Source organism: Neocloeon triangulifer, unplaced genomic scaffold, assembly GCF_031216515.1.
Source record: "Neocloeon triangulifer isolate White Clay Creek 2 clone unplaced genomic scaffold, ASM3121651v1 ptg000014l, whole genome shotgun sequence".
NCBI classification, from domain to species: domain Eukaryota; kingdom Metazoa; phylum Arthropoda; class Insecta; order Ephemeroptera; family Baetidae; genus Neocloeon; species Neocloeon triangulifer.
Genome location: NW_026775556.1, coordinates 25,131,115 through 25,152,368, shown reverse-complemented (window position 1 = coordinate 25,152,368; position 21,254 = coordinate 25,131,115). Strand labels below are relative to the sequence as shown.

Below are 21,254 nucleotides of genomic sequence, written 5' to 3'. Positions count from 1 at the left end.
ATTATTTTAAATAAACCAAAATAAACAACGTTGGAAAAAAAACCCAAATAATTTTTATATCCTAACCGTTTTGTTTCCCTAAAGAGAATAAACATTCAACTCTAAATAATTTTTTTTACGAATGACTGTTTTGCGATCTATTTTGAAGAGCTCACTTGATACTTGATCTCACATACTATATTCTTCCGCCAGTTGCGGAACTATTTGAGAAGTTGCTAGAAAAATAAACAATAAACTAAAATTTTGAACAGCAATGGAATACTTTATGTGTCCTGTTCTTTGAGTGCTAATTGACGACTGAGAATTCAAGGTACCAAACTCTAATTTTATTGCAAACTTGCGCAAAAGCATTGTTGCATTTCTAACAAGCAAATTATTCTGGATTCTTCTGGTTGGTTTTGATAAAGTCACGGCCTCACGACGCTCATCACACATGCTTGTTTATAATCATATTCCATCCAACAATCAAGAATTTATTTCACATTTTTTCTCATTGTCACTTTAAAATTGTAGAAAACAAACCGTTATTATTCAAAATCCGTTCACCGAATTTAATATTCGATGCAAGGCTGATTCTTTAAATTTACCTGAAATCGATGGCCTTGGAAATGGTTGGACAGGAAAGTCAGTTCAGAGACACTCCGAGAAGTTCGAGAACATGAGGGAGCAGCGTCGTCAGCAGGTTAATTTTTTGTAATATTTGAATTCAAAATTTGCAGTTAAAAGATTCTCCAGCTGTCAAAATCACTCTTATTTAAGTAAAAGAAAAAGCATAAAATTATCCGCTGTACAAAATCCTCCAAGTCTCAACCCCCAAGATGGCCCCCAATTATTGTGAGTTGACGGCAGTGAGCAGCGTGTAGTCAGCAGGTTTTTTTCCTATATATTTGTAATTAAAAACTTGAAATTAAAATATGACATAATTAAATTTGCAGCGTGGTGCCTCGTCAGACCAGCAATTAGAGGAAAGGCGGCCACTTCAACTTCAGGACAAGAAACAATGAAGAAATAAATGCAATACAAATGTCCCGGTAAAATTAATCATTTGGTATGGGTGGGGAATGCTATTTTTTTTTATGCACTTAAATATACATTTATTTTGATAAACTTCGTTCGAGAAATCTTTCAGTCTTAATAACACTTTTTTTCATTAATTGCCTAATATATGAAATTTTAAAATTATTTTTTTAATTTTTATTGTTTCTCCCTTCAAAAATTACATTTTTTTAGTCCAAGATAAAGACATTAGCCCTTTTTTTGGAAAAATTATAATGATCATCTTCTATCCAAACTTTTATGTTTCACCAAAAGGAATAATAAGAAATTCACACAGCTGCAAATAAAAAAATTAAAACTAACAATAAGTAATAAATAGTAACTTTGACAAAATATAAAGCATTCGGTTTGCAGGATTTTTTTTTTTATAATTATTTCCTCTTTATGTAGTCAATGAAATAGAAGATAAATAATAAATTTCGAATTTAATCATTAATTAATTAATTAATTTTGAATTTTATTTCTTTAGAAAAACTCTTTGGAAGGCAATCGCGTGCGGGATGGCGGTGCGCGGGGGAGAGATAAGAAAATTGGACGCGGGTGGCTCGCTTTCGGAATGTCACAGTGAGTGATTTCGTCCGTTGAGTTTCCTTCCTTGGCCGCCTCGGGATTCGACTCTGCGCACCGCCAACGTCTTTCCCGACGACCACGCGAGGAGTCGCGTGCGCGCCTTCCTTCGCGGTTCTCCTCGCGCACAAACGGCGGTTCTCCAGCGAGAGCTCCTTAGAAACTCCCACCAAGAAGTGGCGACAAGAATCCGCCCCCTGGCCAAGACGGCGCGTGCCCGCCGCACAAGAAACCACCCGGCAGTCAAACGACGAACGGCGGCGGAGAAGAAAGAAGGACCTGTGGATTCTGCGAGCACACACGTGAGCCGGTGAGTTGTTCAGTTCTCAATTTCGCCCAATTTTGGTTTGGCCGCCGAGAGCAACAGGTGCGCTCGGCAAACAAATCACGGCAAACAATGGACGGTCAACAGAGCCAATTCCGCGACTGTCGCTTCATTAGCCGGCCGCATACGCTCCATTAAATTCGATTTGCATCACTTTCGCTGCCCTAACTTGACACACTTACAAAGGAAGGAAGGAAGTTTTCTTAGAGAAATCGGATATGGATTTCTTATCGCGCATCCCATTGTGCCGGCGAACTTCCGTCCCTCAAGAGACAATGCCTTCGCACAAAGCGTTGGCGGCAAATCTCATTCAAAAAAGTTAACAACCCCTTGAAAAAATGTGCTTTTTATTCATTTATATAAAGCTTTTATTTAAATTTCATTTTGTGTTTTGCATTTACGAAAAAATTTAGTAGATTGAAATAGTAGAAAACCAGTTTTTTTTATTAATTGACAAATAAATTTGCTCATAAATTTTTACAATTCCTGTGTCTTTAGAAAATTGGAGAATTATAAGTATAGAAAATCCAAACGAAAATTTAAAATTTTTTTAAATCCAATTAAATAGTCAATATTTTGATCTGACTTTTATAGATATTAATAATTTTTCTGTATAGAAGTGTATAAATGAGTGTTTACACCAATTTCCGGGATCTTGTTTAACGTATTTGAAATAATACTATTTTCAAATTTTAATTTTATCATTTGGTAGCAAAATTAAAGGTCTTAGGAAAAATGAGACAAGTGCAGCAAAAAGGTCGTTACGAGTTTAAACGGTCCCCACATCTGCTCCTCGAAATCATTGGACCAGTGATAAACACGGCGGGCGCGCATACCTTTTGGCCTGTGTGTATAATAAGCAAAGCAGCCAGCTTTCGTTCTCCCTTCTCCCCTCCATACACAGCCCTTACACACAGTACATATTATACTTGGCTCAGCCGTGTGCCTTCAGAAAAAAAAACTTGCATAATCAAAGAACTCTCTGTTTAACATAATTTGAACAAAACAATTCTTGCAGTAAAATAATATTTATTATTTTTCTTTTCAATGAAAATATAATTTAGAAATATTTTTATTTTAATTTTGCTTTTTCTCTCACTTGATACCTAATAAATCCATATTTACTAAAGTTCTAAATAAATAATATTTTTTTATTTTTAATTTTCTCATTTGCTAATTTTAAGCCTATAATCTTGCATCATACATCAGATTAATTATTTAATGTTTTTAACTATTAATAATTAATTTTACATTAAAATTTCCTGCTGAAATTCAAAGACAAAGTTTGAGGTAAGCAAGTCAACAGCAATTAAGGGTGTCTCGAGAAGAAAGTCAGAGGGCGGAAAACGAGTGACACACTCAGCCGGCCATAAAACGGCACCCCAGGCGATCCCCCTAATAGCGTCTTAAAGACTGCAGCGATCGGCAAAGTGCCCCATCCATATCCGTCTCACCCCCGCCCTCGAGCACTGTTGCTTTCAACCCCAAGCGATCATATTTTGCTGCGAGCGATCGGTTCTTGACCTGGGTGACTTTTGCACAACTGCAAATAAATGTACTTATGGCCGTTGAACTGAATTGTGAGGAGATAAAAAAAAATATATCAAAACCGGAGTCGGCAGCCGTCTAGTCTGTGTGGCGGAAAACACGACTTCTTGATGTCGCGTGATGCTTCGGACGAGCGTTTTGTTTCAGCAGACGATTAAAGAAATCTGCGTCGCGTCTGATAAACACGAAGCGGATAAGCCAGGAAAGTTGAAACGGACACGGGATTAATATTAATGAAAACAGCTCGGGACTTATTTGCACATCTTAACGTTAAACTTGTGGGAGACTGGAATGTGATCTCATGCCCAGTGAATAATAATCATCGAATTTCCTTCGTATTTTTATAACTAAATGGAAAAAAAAGAATTTTTGAACCATAATTATCCATAGAAAATATATTTATTTTTTACATTTAAAACATTGAGTTCTTTAAAAAAAGCTTATAATGTATTTATATTTTTTAATTTAAAATGCATCGTTTTACCTTTTTAAGAACAGTTTTGCGAATCTGAAATTAAATTATTTATTTATTTTATTTTTTTATTATAATTTTAGAAAACTATTAGTTTATTTTATTTCATTAAAAAGTTTTATTTCAAATTTTAATAGAAACTTATTATTTTTGATATTAATAAAAATAATTAATAAATAGCTCATAATTTAGAAAGTACTTACAATTACAAAACTGATCATACTTCTACGTTTACAATGAGTTTCATTTGAAATATTAATTCTATTATTTCTTAAAATTAGAATATTTATGGATTTATAGTTAAATGTGATGTAGTACTTCTTAAAATTAACTTCCACTGAAATTCCATCATTCAATTTTATTGACTTTATGATTCAAAGCAGCTCTAAATGCAAACGGGGCCCTGATTGCATTAATTTATTTTAAGGGACGGCGACTTTATTCCCTCGTCCGAGGAATCTCGCCATCTTTAAAACCCGTTTTTTCTCTCCGGATCTAATTTGAGCGAGTTTCCCCCATAAACCGGTTCGATTTCACCCCTTTAGTGGACATCGGCGTCTGCTTTTCATCCCCACAGGGTTGGAGAGATGCGTCGTCTGCCTCGCGTGGAGATGAAACGCAGCGCCAAGATCACACGGCCAGCCGTGGGCCACCTTTCTTCTCATTAAGACACGCGGCTTAAGAAAAACAAAGAAACTTTTGTTCCCGGCGCGCGCTTCCGCCGATGGAGTGAAAAATGCGATTCTTTATTTTCTGCACCCCTGTCGTCGTCGTGCAGCAGCGGAATAAAAAAAAGCAGCACCCCGTTCCTCCCCCGCACCCTGCGCTCTCATCCGTATTTTTAATTGCGAGAGAAGCGAACAGAAGCAGCAGCAATAATGCCGAACAATAACTCTCTTTTTTATTTTCTTATATCATAAAAATATCGTTCGGTCCTGCAGCGGCAGCAGAAGCTGCGCCGCGAGGGTAATAATTATTTTTACAACTGCAGATGCCCGGGGCCGTTACATAATCGCGTTAGTCCGGCGCGGCCGTAAAGAGCTGCCGGCCGATGGATGACCACGTCTTATCTCAAGCTAACGTGACGCGACACTTTCTGTGTCTTTTCTCCCTTATTAGGGCCATCAACAACCTTAAGATCCAATAAAACGTTTCATTGTTTACCCATTACAGACGACTAAAAGCTTCTGCCAATACTGCCAGCAGCCTTTTGCTGCACTACCAGCGTGTCCTTCGGGCGCGCACAAGGACGAATCAACCGTGATATTTTATTTCTAATATTTTTTCTGTTACGCGAAAATATCATTGCATTGATCGTTATAAAATAATTAAAGCTTTTATGATATTAGGAATTAAGCATCATATCTGATGAATTAATTAAATAAAAAATGGGTTAAAAAGTCAAATTTAAATAATCTATTTTTAAATTTATATTATACAACTTTGTTTAGGAGGTTTATGCAATTTAATTAAATATTTAAAATTTTTACATTTTTATTTCAACATTTTATTTTTTGAATTTAAACAGTTTGTATATATTTTTTTAATTACAGCAACAATGTATATTTAATTTAAGTTGTCTGAGTTTCTTTTATGAACATCATTCTTAATTTAACTAGATTTATTGCAATTGATGATGGAAATTAACCTGCAATAAATATCCTGGGTAGCTTCAGAATTGCTATTTTTTTTTTATTTCTGTTAAGTTCAACACAGCTTCTGTGTAATTCATTTATTAATTTATTTAATCTACATTCACATAGTTTGAAATTACTCTACATGAAATCAATACATCAAGATCACATTAAAACGACTGAAAATACATGAAAAGAATTTTGGTAAACGATCATTTAATTCAATTAATTATATTAAAATTTTAATTTTCTGCAGACCATCAAAGTTCATTTTTTGGAGATAATTTTTTATTTTAATCAACAAATTGAGTTTGTTGACACCAAGTGCCAATATCTGCGCCCATTAAACTTAATTAAAGAGAAAAACAGTGATTAAAGAAAAAATAGGAGAATCAAAACATAACAATTATTAATTACAAGAAAATGATGTTACTTAAATTTAAGTTTATCTATCACAGCAATCAATACAAGATAAAAAATAAAAGAAATGAAGATAACAATTGAATGAAAACAGATTACCAAAGGAACCCTGTTTATAAATTGATTTTGTTTTCAATTGATTGCCGCTTTTTTATATTTGTTCTTCCTCTTTTTGATTTTTAACTGAAGTTTTCCTTTGTCAAATATCATGATTCAGTGACATGAGCAATGATCTTCCTCATTAATAAAAAAGTTGAGTCTCAGAAATCTCATGTTTAAAAGTAAATTTCCTCAGAAACCGGTTTCAATTTCTAAAGGTGCGGATCAGCTGAGAGCGCCTGCCGTTGTCGATGCTGCACCGGCGTGCCGCGTCGAGGCGCAGGCTGCCTATATTCACGTCACTCGGTGCACCTGGCAATCATTTTTATTTGCTGCTAACTAGCCGGACGCGAACAAATAAACAAAAAACTACAAACAAACGTATGTATATGTGCAAAGAGAGAGAGAAAGAGAGGGCGGTTTGTGTTTTGTTTATTTGCGTGGCGCCGCGAGAGTGCTAATTAAGCGCGGGCATGCGCCAATCATTGCAATTCATTATTTGCCGATCGGCGGCACGACGCGGCTATTTTTCAATCGCAGTGCAAAAAGCGGCTGCGACGGACGGTGGCGGTCGGTCGGCCGGCCGGCTCGAGCGAGAGCAGTTGGCGCGGCGGCCACTTAGGGCAGCTGCAATCAGTGGGTGCTCTCGGCGCCCCCCCTACCCGCTACCCCTTTGATTTTTCCCTTAGGTGCCGCTCCGCCCTCGCACTTCCCCTCCCGCCTTGAGGGCCACCGACTTGCCCGTGTATGCATGGAAAATATAAGGAAAAGGAGGCGGCGTAGTTTGCGTTTTCCACAGCAGGTGTCAGCAAAGGCCTGGCCCGCTTTTCCTCTCTTACGAACGGGAAGACATGCGCATGTTTATAAGGACCTTTTATATTTTCCCTTCTCTCGCCCGCTCTCTCTGCCCGCGCGCCGTGTATGTGTGTGTGTGTTTTTTAAGCGAAAGCCCCACTCTCTGTAGTTTTCACATTTTGTACTCAAACTCCAAGACGTTGCTCTCAGATCGTCTCCTTCGCTCGCACGCGCCGCACGCTCGGCCCCAGCGCGTCCCCGCCGAGTGCTCCCTTTGCTGGCCGGATATGTCCCGCGAGAAAAATTTTCGCCCGCCACTCTTCTTCGCCTGAGGCCTCTTCTGCCGCCTCCGACGACGGTTCGGCCGCCGAGCCGCCTCCGACTCGGTGAGTACCTCTGCCGCCTCCGCACCCTTTCGGGCGGGTAGGCCGGTCGCTCGGTGCGATTTCATATGCGCATGGAATGTTTGCCTGTTGTTATTGGTTATGAACACTTCCGGTCTGCATCGCCTCATCAATGGCATAGTCGGCATAATTAGATGCACGCCAGGTGACATACACACACACACTCACACACGCGACACGGTGGGTGACACCTGCTCTCTCTATGGTGCATTTCCGAGCGCCGAGATTTTCTTTGCGCTCCTCGCCGGCCGCTGAGCCGTGCTCGCCCGACACTCGGCTTTTCCGACTCTCCTCTTATTTCTCTACACGCGCACCCCTTTTTCGTTCGACCGGTTTCTCAGCTCAAAAAGCGGCTACCGGCTCGAAAAAATTTAAAAAAAATCACCATCGGTTTGAATTTTTGATCCACTTTATCAATTACATTGAAATTTTCCACTTTTCTTGAAGTAAACTTTTTCCCTTGATGAAAAAATTCGGCAAAAAAAGTCCTAAGAAAGTTTTAAAAATTAATAAAAGTGAATATTTTTCCTTTTCCTCAAAATTATTTTAAGAATTGAAACTACGGAAGGTTTATTTTTTGACCAAAAGTCGAGCGCACGAAGGGAGAGCGGGTTTGCCGGGACTTAGAAAATTTTCTCTCCGGCCACTCTATATGCTATGGATCGCGGCCCTAGTCGCGTTGATGCAAATTGGAAGTGTTCAATCCTTAAATGCAACGAAGCGATGCCCCCTTAAAGCTATTTTTATCATTTTGGGCAGAAAAATGATGTTTTTCTGTAACGTTAAGTTTGCATTCAAAGTCAGGTGCAATCCTAGTATGAGCTGATAAAATATAATTATCTTCAGAAACCTCCTAAAGATTTAATTTAATTTATAATACTTGAGTTGAGATTTGGATATTTATTTTTAAATGACAGAATTGAATTTAGAAACATAAACAATATTATATTCGTAGTTTGTTTTACGCACATTTGGGCTATCTTAAAGAATTAGCTAATAAAAATGCCTTCTTTTAATATTAATTTCTCTCTTAAAACCTGAGAAATATAGATAATTATCTAAATACCGTCGTGTTGCTTTTCAAAAACGTGCATGGATATTTGATTTCGGACCAAATGCTGGCGACAGCGAGGCTTTGAATTTATTGCCATTCCGATTCTAAGATGATGCGAAATCTTTGCTCGAGAAGTGTCACGTGACCGAGAGGTGGCAGGTGCCAGGCGTTGTTTTGTTTTGGGCAAAAGCAAGAGTAAAATCGGGCGCGCAGGGTGTAATGACTGCGCTCTGTATTTATTTTTATTACATCACGGTGGGCATTGGGCATCGCGGGGAGAGAAAGAAAGAAGAGCGAGAGCGAGTATCATGCTGTAGCTGTGTCAAAAATTGGTATCCACCCCCAATTTTTAGCTCCAACCCTTCCGCGCATGGACGTTACTCCCTCCAGCGGGGAAGTTAAAGGGGGTAATTTTTTGCCTTTTCTATTCGGAAAAGTAGAAAATTCTCTCTCTACTCCTACAAGTATAAGGGTGGGGTTAAAAAAGTTGCTCGCCGCCGCGCGTTTGTTGGTAGTAGGGGGATGGAAAGTAGTAAAACAGCGCAGGTCCTTATATTACATTAGGGCGAGCGCGAGCCGGCCGGAGAGAGAGAGAGAGAGAAAGAGCAAGTGCAAATTCAAAAATTTCACTAGACGCTTTTTTCCGGCAGTCGCGGCGGCAAACTCGAATCGCAAGCACCGGTGCCGCTCTCCGCCGCGCAGTGTCTCTGCAGCACACTTTGCCGAACTTTGGTGATGGGTGTTGTGGCCCGCGAGCAGCAGTGACCGGCCCCGCGCGCGCGAAGATGAGCATCAAGAACTTCAAGGAGGACGACAATAGACTTTTATGAAAGCGGCCCTCGACTTAGCTTGAATTGCGCGCGCTAGCGATGGACTAACCATTTAGCCCGCGGCGATCGACTTGCGGTGCGAACGGATTTTTCGGGTGCAGTGGCCAAAACTACCCAACTCCTCTGGACAGTTAGACACGCGACTTGGTTCTGGTGTGAGGCACAGGGGCTGATTACAACCGAGAGAGGAGGTGAGTGACAGACAAAAACGAGCCACCCTTCGTCGCAACCCGCACGTCTTGCCGGTCGCGCCGGCTGCCTAACCCGCGCTCTCCGCAGGCGCTCGCTTTTCTTCTTATTTCTGCGCCCCCGCGGCTACCGCCGATTTTTCTTCCCTTTGTGGATTTTTTTTGCACACCCCAGTCAGATCTCTTATTTTAATCAAACCACCCCCTATTACCCCGGTCTGTTTTTTCGCGATAACTCCTCCGCGTCTTTTGTCCGGGCAAAGTTCTTCCCCGAACTACTCGAGTAATGAGAAATTTTTTTCGCGGCAGGCCGGAAAATAATTAAGAAAATTGCAAATAATTTCTCTTGAGAGTCGTCCGTCTATATATTTGTCCCGCTATTCCGTGAAGACCGTGCATTATTATATTTCGCTATTCCCATTCGCATTAACTTTTTCTTTTCACCAATTTTCATTAAAAAACGACCTGCCTTAATAAATTGCCTTTCGGCCGCGGCGCTCCGCCGCTTTTCGTCCCGTTTTTCGTCTGCCTGTCATTTACCTGTTGTAAATCAAAAATCACAAGGCACACGCGCAAGGAGGAGCATCGGCAGCTCTTTCAACCCTTCCTTTTTTCCACCACCCACCCCCGCGATCGCGCGGCGCACTCTCGCGGGCGCGCAGGGAAACTCGACGACCGCCTCCGAGGCCGCTGGCGCCACACCCTCGCGACGGCAGCGCGCCGAACCGCTAACCCTTTGATGACCGCTGCTCAAATGCACTCGCTCCGCACTCACTCGACCGCCGGCCCGGCCGTTACTGAACTCGTTCGGGCCCTCGAACCGGCGAATATACATCTCAAGTTCGATGGCTCACCTACCTACCCCTGCAGCCCCCTACCATGAAAAAACTGGTTTTCGCTCCATCAGCAGATGTTTGCTCAAATTATTCACACAAATGTGCACTTTTAACAATTCTCTCAATTTCCGCCAAAAACATGTGTATGTTTTAATGAATTTTAAATTTAAATAACACAGTTTTATAATTATCTTCAAGAGAAAGTAAAATTAGGGAGTTAATTTTTAATAAAATTCTAATGTTAATTGTTCAGATTTCAGAATCATTTTCAATTCAAGGCATTCAAGCTCAATAATTTATATGTCATTTTTGTCAATCAAAAATTCCCTCTTTTCGCCTCTGCAAAATATTAATTTAATTAAAGAAACAATTGTAATTGTGAATGATACATCATCAAATTAATTTATAATAAAAATATACCTAAATTAAAGTGTAAAAAAAAATCATCTTTTTGTATGAAAAATTATCAAAAAAAATGAAAGAATTAAAAAATTTATTTATTATTAAATAATCATTTAAATTATAATATTAAATAAATGATTTAAATTTGAAAATAATTAAATAGAAATTTTATATTATTATTTTAATTTAATTGAGCTAATAATTAACTAATTCACAACACTGGCGTGCGTTTGATCAGCGCAATACAACAACGATGTGAAATCTCACGTCAGTCAGTGCAGCGAAACATGCGAAACTCTCACGGCAATTAAAAATGCAAATTGATAATCGGCGCGATTGCTTGTAAGGTGGCGCCGGATCCGAATCGTTTCCGAACCGGAAGACGTTTGTGTGTAATCTTTGCACGGGATCAACTTATGTGTGCATGTTAACACGCGATCCACCCGATTTTTACGTTGAGTTCTCAATTATACGAAAACACATACACGGACGTCGAGCGGGTGGCATAACTGCCAGGCAGTTTCTGAACGAGGACTTTATTCACTTGTGAAAAATAATGTCTCTGTTTTTCAAGCAAAGTTTTCCCATTACAAGTTGCAGCGAATCGATACACGAGGGTTGGCTGGTCAATCAAGACGAAGGAATGCGAAGTTTAATTAAAGTTTGGCCGCTCATTTGCTCCGCTCGGTCGCTTCGCTGAAATGTGTTTTTTGCTTTGAAAAGCCCGTCTCGTGTTTTTTGTCTAGGAAAACTTTTTTTTTATGTACATAAATTTGAATGGATTTTGGTGGAAAATCCGTGCTTTTCAAATCGTCAAGTGCATTAATTAAACGCAACTTTTCTTCCGCCTTTTGTCGCCCTTTAGAAACGGCAAATCGGTGCCGGTATATTTTTTTTTTCGAAGGAGAGAAATAATGAAACATCAAAAAGGTAGCAGCAGCTCGACGGCGGCGCAGCATTCAATAAAAAAAAATGCCGAGCTGCCTTTCGCTGCTGCATATAATACTATATTAACGTGTGTGCGCGGAGGAGCAACAAAAAGTCTCATTTCTCATCTGTGCGCTTTTGATTTTGCATCACAGCAGAGAGTGAGCGAATAATTCAGGCGCGGCTTCTTTTCAAATATTTAAAAGATTAAAAGCGCAAGAGCGAAAAATAAAAGAGTATACAAATTGCCGCCGCGCTTCTGCAATCGCGCTCTCTTAGAATTGTGCGCGGAAAATCGCGAGGTGTTGTTGTTTGCAAATTGAAAAAGATGCCGAGCTTTCATAATATAAATACCACGAGTCTGAAAATTCAAAAACGTCGCTCGCTTTTTGTCGACGCGATCCGAGAGAGAAATAAAAATACAAAAAAACTCTCCTTCCGCACTTAAACATTTATTTACAAAAGAGTGATTTCAATCTTGAAAGTCAAATTGGCCGCCAACGGATTTTTCCTCGAGAGAAACTTGCAGTACCTGCGTGGCGTGCTCTCAATTCGACGGAGATTAGACCCCGCGCTGTCGAAAGGCAGCCCGCATTATGTTCAAAGCTGCTGCTGGGGAGGGAAAAGAAAGTGCGTGCGGCGTATTTGCATTTGATGGCTGTAGCAAGAGAAGCCTGCTATTTATCTTGACCTATTATTACGTGACGTTTTATTGAGCGCGAGAGCGGGTATAATGTCAAAACATTATGCACTTGAACAAAAAAGGAACGACGAGAGGACCCGCATTTCAATCGACAAGACCGAAATAAATTCAAAGCATTTTATATGTTTAGCTGATTTAGACACTTTAAATGTTGCCAGTATTTTTATATTTTAATTATATTTAAAAAAATAATAAAATATTACTCAATTAATTAATATTTATATTTTAAAATAATTAATTTTATTTATAGATTTTAAGAAATAAATTCGAGTGTGAGTTTACCATTTTTTTCACATATAATTTATTAATCAGAATTTTAATCTGTTGTTATTTATTTATTGCATATTATTATTTAGTTTTTAATCGAAGCATGAAAATATAAAATAAAACAATTTTCAATTTTGATTTTGCTGAGGACTCAAACGTTTTCACTTAAAATATGTTAAATTTGATTCATATTTTTGCTTATACTTCAGACAATGTCCAGCAATTCATTTTGATGTATGTGGGAACTTTTCCCAAGCTTGAGAGCCTCTTGTGACTTGCCATTCTTCTCAATAGCCGGGTATAATAATTCTCTCTCTGGTAATACACTGCATTATTTATTACCCCTATTCTTACCACGTCTAATAAGATAAGAACGTGGCCCAGCAGGTGGGCACTAATTGCTTCTCTCTGCTATACACTCGCGACAAAGGCGTGTCCTTTGAATTGAGTTAAAAAACCGTTTCATCTGCAAGTACAAAGTTTCTTTTGTTCCTTAAACATACTTTCAATTATCTCATTGATCTAATTTGTCAAAGTTCTGTGAAAGGGAAAAAAAACAGAATTTTTTTTTAATTTCCTTGATAAAATAATTAGCTCTTTTTTTCATAATACATTCGTGTTATTTTTTTTTCAAAACCGCGTGATTTTCGTCACTCTTGAAGCATAATTAGTGCAAACATATATGATGTATGAAGTGAACAATTGTTTTTTGTGTGTGTTGCAGAGGTTTAAGAAGGCAGCGCAGCATCCCATTCACCGCAGTAGCGGCAGCTTCGTCATCAGCATTGACAAAGTAAGTGGCGTGTGACGCTCGCTTTTTTTTTTTTTTTTTAATTAATCACATAATTCCGTCGCTGCTTTTTCCTCATTTTTATGATGGAGAGAGAGAGAGAGGAGGGTGACGCCGTCATCATCAAGGTGTTGCTTAGCGCTCGGTGTCGATGTGAAAAGCGACTTGTTGTCTCGTTGTGTGCGTTTGTAATTAATAAACACGCGCTGCAAAAAAAAAAAATACATATATAAGCGCGTGAATTGAGACGAGAGAGACAATCTGGCGAATCGAGAGATGTAGCGGGGGCTGGAAGAGAGTAGGAAATCCAATTGAAAAAATATAAAAAAGTGACTTCTTCTTTTCGCGAGTTGGGGCTGCACGTGTGTGGGTACATCGTGCGCGGGTAATTAGAGGAGAGCCGCGCCGACTTTTCTGTCAAAAGAAAAGGAAAAAGCAGTTTGCTTTCGCTCCGCCGATTGCGCCGCGCGACGGAATGGGAGAGAAGACGAGTAGCGAGCGGCGTATTGTCGCGCGGAAAATGAAAAAAGAACGGAGGGAAACGTATAAAAAAACTTTCCTCCTGCGCAAATGAAAAGACAAGTTAATTAAGAGAGTTTGAGGAAGATTTCTTTTACATGGGCGGCGTGTAATTCGTCTTTTATATATACACGCGGCGGCGGCATTATTAGCGCGGCGGGGAGAGACGGTGGATTTTTTTCCACAATGTCCTTTCTTGCAAAAGGAATTTTAATTACGCCGCGAAAATGCAAATTAGGAAAGAGAGTAACAAGAGAAAGGGCGCTGTTTTTCTTCAACTCGCCAACGTGCCTTATTAAAAATTATCATCATTCATCTTGTATTTTTCTCTCTCTGCGCAAAAGTTTGTCTTCCGCTGCTGGGAAATTTATATAACCGTATAACCGAATCGCTCATTAGGGGGCAGCGACCCGCACTTATAATTAAATGCAAATCACCTTTATCTGATGTTTAACAAAACTCACCAACATCTCCCCCTCCTTATACAGTTAACATAAAAAAAATTAAAAGAATTTATAACGGCAAAAACACGCCTCTTTGAATAATTTTATCTCTAGTTAAAAGTTTATTGATCTGCAAGAGAAAGGCTTTATTTTTCTTTTGACTCGATTAACTTCAAATTGTTATTTCCATTTGAGAGAGTTTCAAGTTGCCCTGCTGCTTTTTTGCGTCATTTTTCTAGCATGATGGCGGATTCTGCGATTCTCTCTCTGGCGTTTCGAAACCGCGGCTCTCAGGAAATAATAAAAAGTGTTGTGTGTGTGTGCCCGGGCGCGGTGCAGCAGCGATGGCTCCTAGCACAGGATGCTCTTTTCCCATGGCCGCCTGCCATCTTCACGGACCGTGAGCACCAGCAGCGGCGGCACCGTTGCCGCAGCCAATGGGCGCCACTCCGTGCGCCTTTCTTACGGCGATTCTGCAAGAAAAGGCGGCAGCCAATGCGGCGCACGCTCGCCCAAGATTTATTACACCTTTGGCTTCCCTCGCTCCTCCTCGCGTTCTACTTCTTCGCGAACCAACCCTTCAACTTCCTTACCACTTCTATGAAAACTTCAACTTCATAATTTCATAAATTTGGCACAATTGAAATAATGAAGGAAAATATTAATTTGTTTTAAAAAAAAGTTGAGGATTAATTAAAATTACTTTGAAGTTTATTGAACAATTTAAGAATAATTGATAGTGACCTTTTTAATAATTATGAAAAAATAAACTTAAAAGATGGAAAAAAACCAATGAAATTTTTCTTCACCAAACTCTTTTGATGCGTCTTTCACCAAATAATTTATTGATTAGAGCTTTTGAAGTGAAATAAAATTAAATGAAATAAAGATAGAATTAAATGCAATAAGTAAAATAAATGAAATTAAATTGATAAAAAAATATAATGATATAAAATAAAATAAAATTTTAAATGTATGTAACTTTCCAGAAATACTCTTTCATTATTTAAGTTAATTTTTTATTTTTAGTTATTACTTGAAACTTTATCTTAAATTAAATGAAAGCTCTGCAATGGATTCCAGTTTTGGGAAAGAATTTGTGAATAAATATAATAAATAATGGGAAATTTACAAAATAATTTTTATTTTTAATATGTATTTTAAAAGCTTATTTTTTACTCTATAAATAAAGCAAATCTCATTAACCAGACAAATTGATAATTCTCCCTGCGCTCTTTGTGCTCATCCAGCCAAATGGAAGCTCCAAATCAATACTTTGCGCATTTGACGAGCAAGTCACGGTGCCGCCGAGGGGTCCGCGCGCCTGCAAAGTTAATTAGCGCTGTGCACGGCGGTCCTCCTCGTCGAGCCACTGGGCTCTCCGTGCATTTTAGTTAGCGGTGCATGAACTATGTGCAGCCCTTTCGCGCTTCATCTGCACTCTTCTGGATGGACGGAAGGCAATTCGCATTCAGCCCCCTCCGCACAACTTTAAATGGCCATTTTGCGAAACGGTTGAAAAAAAAATATTTATATATAAACCAACCCTCGACGGCAGACAGGAATTATAAATTGATTATAGGCCTAACTCGGAATATATACGCGCGCGATTCGATCGGACTCGTCTTGCATACAAACGTATATTCATCGGCGGCTGTAACCCTTTCAGAACGGCTAAACTGGATGCTCGAGTGTATTTTTGCGCGCGCCAGGATCAAAAGAGAGCTCGCGGCTGCCGGCCCGTTTCTATGGCAACGTGATTGGAAATAGCCCGTGACTCTTTAAACTGCATTCATCTCTTAAGAGGCGCGCACATTTTTTTTTTTTTCATATATTCCTGCTCGCGCATTTTTCCGTACGTGTATCTGCTGCTGCACGATGAGGGGGAAAGTTTTTAATAAAAAAGGGTTTATCTCTAATTAGCTTTGCGGCTGTGCGCGAATTTTTTTATACCATCCACACAGAGAGAGAGCGGCTGTTATCAATTAGTTATCGCCCGCGGCGACTCGCGGCTCTGCACGTTTTCTGCGCGACATGTTAAAATTTTATATTATTTTAGTCGCGGCTCTCGCCCGGTTGCCATGGGGAATTTATATTTTCAAAGCTGGGGGATCGTGGCTGCAAAAAAGTTTTCGCGTTTGAAATGTGCCGCCGCCGCCGCGTGTTTGCAGGCGGAGTGCCTAATTAAATGAGCGAGTGCACGCTTTAATCGCGAATAGGCCTACCCGCCAGTGTACATAGTGTGATGCCCCGCGATGCCATCGATCGATGCCGCGGCTGCACTTCTCTCTCGGCTTATTTATCGTATTATTTCGCTCGGCGCGGTCCGACGTGCTGCAAATTTGGTGCCCGGAATATAATAGCAAATATTCTGCAGACCCCCACGACCGCGATTTACAGTGAATACTGCGGCAAATTAAACAGGGTTGATTCGATATTCCATGAAAAATTATTATTTCTTATAACATCCAGTTCTCAAATCACTTTCAAATTTGATATTGGCAAATCAACTTGAAGAGCAAACAATTTGTAAATTTTATTTTATACAATAATTAAATGATGTTGAAATTAATTATTTTTTAATTGTGTTTCAATGAAGTATAAAAAAATTGTAAAAAGTAAAAGCTCTTTAAAGATTGGAACACTAAAAAAATCTGAAAATTAATAATTTGATTTCAATTATTGCAATGAATGTAATTAATAAAAATTTAGTTTTATTGAATTTATCTTTTGCTTAAGGTTTTCATTAATATTAAAAAATCTCTTGATTGATTATTATTATTATGAAATTTAAGTATTTTATTCACTCTTTTACAATTTGGTGAGGTTAGTTCAAATTTGAGTCCCAAAAACAATATCATCCGTCACAATTAAAGATTCAATTTTATTTAATCAGGTTTTTATTTCATTTTGTTTCTTAATTTTATATTCAAAAGCTTTATTAATTTTTTGTCCCCTTTGACAATATAAAAACCCCTTATTTATGCAATTATATTTTTCTCTCTTTTCAATATTTAATTATACTATATTTAAAATATAAGATAAAAGTAAGTTAAAGTTTTAAGATATTTCCGTCGTTCCACTCTCCGCATTTTCGTCTCGGTTTCTCTCTCGCTGAAAGTCTTGAGACGCGCATCTTTTTAAGCGCTAGAAATTGGCCACGGAGCAGTTCCGTTCTCCAAAGACCGCGGCAGGTGCAGGAGGTGGTGCTCATTTGGTGCTCAACTATATAAAACTCCTCCCCGGCCGCGTAGGCGTGGTCACGAATTAAGTGAGCCAGCGAGAGAGAGCACAACAAAGGGCCCACAATGCGCTCTCTGCAGCCCGATGTAATTTTACAATATTAAAGCGTCTATCTTGATGGCAGCGCTGACTCGGCCCAGCGCTTGTTTCCTTTTTTCCAATCATCATTAACTGCGCGTCGGCCCCGCGTACACACACACAATAGTAGATCCGCACAGAGAAACAGCGCCGGCGAATCTCTCTGCGACACCGGAAACAGGGACGAACGCTGCGCCGGCCATCAAGTTTCGTTGCCGACCTTCCGAGGGGCCCTCTCTGTTTTCCCGTCCTCTTTTCGCCGCCGCGTCCTCGTTTCTGCGAAAATAATACAAAACTCGATGCGACTTCCGCTTGAAAAATTCTGTTTTGAATTCGTGGCGCAGTGGCCTCTTTTCCACATTTCGCAAATTTAATTGCGGAACACAAATTTATGATTAATTAAATTGGGTAAAATTGTAAAGATTTCTTCTTCATTTATTTAAAAAAAGTTTACAGTTAAGAAAATCTGCAACGAGCAGTACATTGAAGTTTTGCGGGATGCATACTTTAATTATCAATATAATTTTTTTTATAAATTGTTTATTATTCGCAAATCAAGCTGATGGAGCGAGAAAAAAATTAAATATCACAAGTATTCTTTAAAAATAGCAAAAAAAATTTTTTTTTTAAATAAGTCAGCCAATTATGAAAATAATTTCTTTAACTAACTTGAACTTTTAATTCAATAAAAATAAAGTCTTGACAATATTAATTATATTTATTTATTAATATATTAAAAATGTAATCCATAAAATTTATTACATTCAATTAAATAATTATGGATAATTTATTTATTTACTTACTTATTTATTTAATTTAAATATGACAGTGTTTATATAAATATAAATTATAGCCATTGATGAATATGATAAGAAGCACAATTTTTGAAAGACATATTGAATTTAAGGATTCAACTTTTTTATATCGCGTAAATTTAATTCATAGAAATATAAATGAAAATAAGAAAAATAATTCCTCAAGAAGATATCACATATATGCTTAAAAGTCTCACAAACATGGAATAATTATTATAATATTTATTTAATTTTTTTTTCAAATTTCCAATTGGCAAGATTTATTTATTCAATTTTCGAGATTGCTCGCGGCAGCGATTTGCGGTTTATGTTGTCCGGCCGTAGTGCAAAAGCAATTTCGAGCCTTTTCCGCCGCGGAATTGGTGTAACATTGGGATGAGATGCACGTGTTGGGAATTGGGAGGCCGTCGAACGCGGAGTCGAGAGTTCATTCCGCGCAGGTAAATCATCTCGTCTCGCCCTTTCCTGCTGCTGATGGATGCTGCTGACCGGAACTCTACCTTGTGGCCAAGCAGCATTATCTCTTGCCGGTGCTTCCGGTCGACGACCGACCGAAGCATCGCGTCGGCCTAGAAAATTTTGCAACAAAATGAGAGATAGAGAGAGAGGCGGAAAAATTCCCTCTCTGCAGCCGTGCATCCTCTGTCGTGCTTTAATTTATATACGCCGAGCACCTGGGTCGGGCTGGAATATGGAAAAAAATGTACACGGCCTCGTCAGCTGCCTTTGTTCTTCAAGAGGCAGCACTTAACGGCGAACTTGTGTTGACATCAATCACTTAATGCCCAGAGTTATTTTTTTTTTTTCATTCAACGGCAGATTTGACGGATGTGTAAATAATTGGGGAGCTGCAAAGTCATTTTTTTCTAACCTTATTTAGTTAATTATAAGTTTAAAGAGCGGAAAAACGTATACAATTAAAAATAATCAAAATTATAAAATATTTTCTGGAAGTTTTTTCATCGTTTTTTAAGTTTTGAAAACTTTTAGAATTTAATTAAGAGACCGACTAAAATTTTCCCCCTAATTCGTAGAACACCTTTTGCGTGCTGCGAGGACGCGATCATCTGGTCGTTTTCGCCGATCGTCACAGAGCGTGGCATCGGAAGTATTTGCAGGACATAAGGCACCCCCCTTCGCAGTGACCAGAGGCCGTGGTTCCGGCCGCGCCGACCGAATATCTTTTCACTCACGCGCCTCCTATAATATAAATTCATTTGTCCGTCTATAATGAAAAAAGCGGCGCACGTCCGAGGGAATTTTTCGCCCTTTGCTCGCAGCTTCCGCTCTCACGGAATTTCCGAGTTGTTGTGATCTGCACGCGGTGCTCTATGGGATATGCACATTATAATGTCGCCGGAGCGTGCGTTAATCCGAATTAAAAAGTCAAGTTCCCATGCATGCATGTTTTAAAAGGCAGCCTCGTTCAGGTCGCTGGAGCCGCGAGGGGGACGGTGTGAAAGTTACCAAGTTTTTTTTTATACATACCCAGCGCGCACACCGTTGCATGCCAGTCGTCTGCCAGTTATCGGTCAACATTTAATGCCGATCATCGGCCGGCAATGCATTGGCATTCAATTTTCCCTAACGCTTGCCAGTCGTCTGCCAGTTGTCGGCCGGCAGATGACCGTCCGTTGCATGCCAGTTGCATGCGCATTCAACGTAAATGCATCATTTTTCTTTCCACTTTTGCATTCCTTTATTTCCTTTTCTAATTTTACAGATTAATTAATGTTTAGAAAAATTACATAGAGCGTATATATGCAATGACTGCATTTTATGTTTTTGAATATTTTTTTACCAATACTTGTTAATTTGGATTCAATATAATATAAAATGCAGTCATTGCATGTAGGCTCTATGCAATTTTTGTAAAAAATAATTAATCTGTAAAATAAGAAAAGGAAATAAAGAAATTTAATGCAAAAGTGGAAAGAAAAATTATGCATTTACGTTGAGGCATATAATAAAAATTATTCATTTCAATTTTAATAATTAAATTGTTAAAATATTTTAAAATAATACAAAAAGTAATTTTTTTATTAAATTATATAATTTTTTAATACAACATTTAAAATTTAATCGTAAATACAAGATGCCTCCGATTGATATTAAATGGAAATTTTCCATAAGCACACGATTTAATAAACGAACCACACTCATAAGTCCACACCAATTTGGGAGCTTGTCTTTAAACGCGTACTGGCCTTCCTCCGTATAAACGCTGCATCAAGAAAATGGTCTGAAAAATAATAATGCCAAATTTGAAGTCTGCGAACCGTTAATATTTTAAGACTAAATTTATTTCAATTAATCTTGTTAAAATCTATTGCTCTCGATTTATTTTAAATTCAGCAGGGATATTTAATAACTCGGGTTTAGCCGCCAAATGCGCCAATGCGGGGTGCAATGGAACATAAAATTTAGGATTTGTATTTACCTTCAAAGTTTCACAAAATCGGGCCATTTTCATTGATGAATCCAAGGAACAGACACTCTAAATACTCAAAAACTTAAAACTGGGCATAAAAGTGATGAATTCTTAAGGATGTTCAAAGATTTTCGGGACAAAACTCGGACGGACGAACGTTGCAACGAACTTTGTTTGGAAATAAAACGCTTTCAATGATCGATGACAGCCGAAGTTTCCAATGATTCGACCGCAGTGACATCTTCGTTGTCTGCCGATTGCTGGTTGGCATTAAATGGGCATTCAATGCCGATCGCCTGTAAGGCACCTTCATTTATCTTTGGCACTCGCTCGCGCTAAAGTCCCTTTCGTTGCATGCCCGCGATCAACTGGCAGACGACTGGCCGACGATGCCTGCAATCGGCAGGC

The 21,254-nt window shown here is 38.8% G+C and overlaps 1 protein-coding gene across 7 annotated transcripts in view; it reads left to right on the top strand.

The window, feature by feature from the left end:
- The first annotated feature begins 248 nt into the window (after positions 1-248).
- The window catches only part of LOC132199799 (homeobox protein prospero-like), a 55,961-nt gene continuing 34,955 nt past the window's right edge, over positions 249-21,254 (top strand). For 5 of the 7 annotated variants that reach the window (XM_059624805.1, XM_059624806.1, XM_059624804.1 and 2 more), the window contains exons 1-4: positions 249-310; positions 936-1,031; positions 1,526-1,933; positions 13,252-13,320. The gene's annotated coding sequence lies outside the window, so the exon portion shown is untranslated. Of the gene's footprint in view, positions 311-935; positions 1,032-1,525; positions 1,934-7,126; positions 7,303-8,961; positions 9,396-13,251; positions 13,321-21,254 lie in introns of those variants that run through there. The other 2 variants (XM_059624801.1, XM_059624802.1) reach the window with 2 other exon arrangements.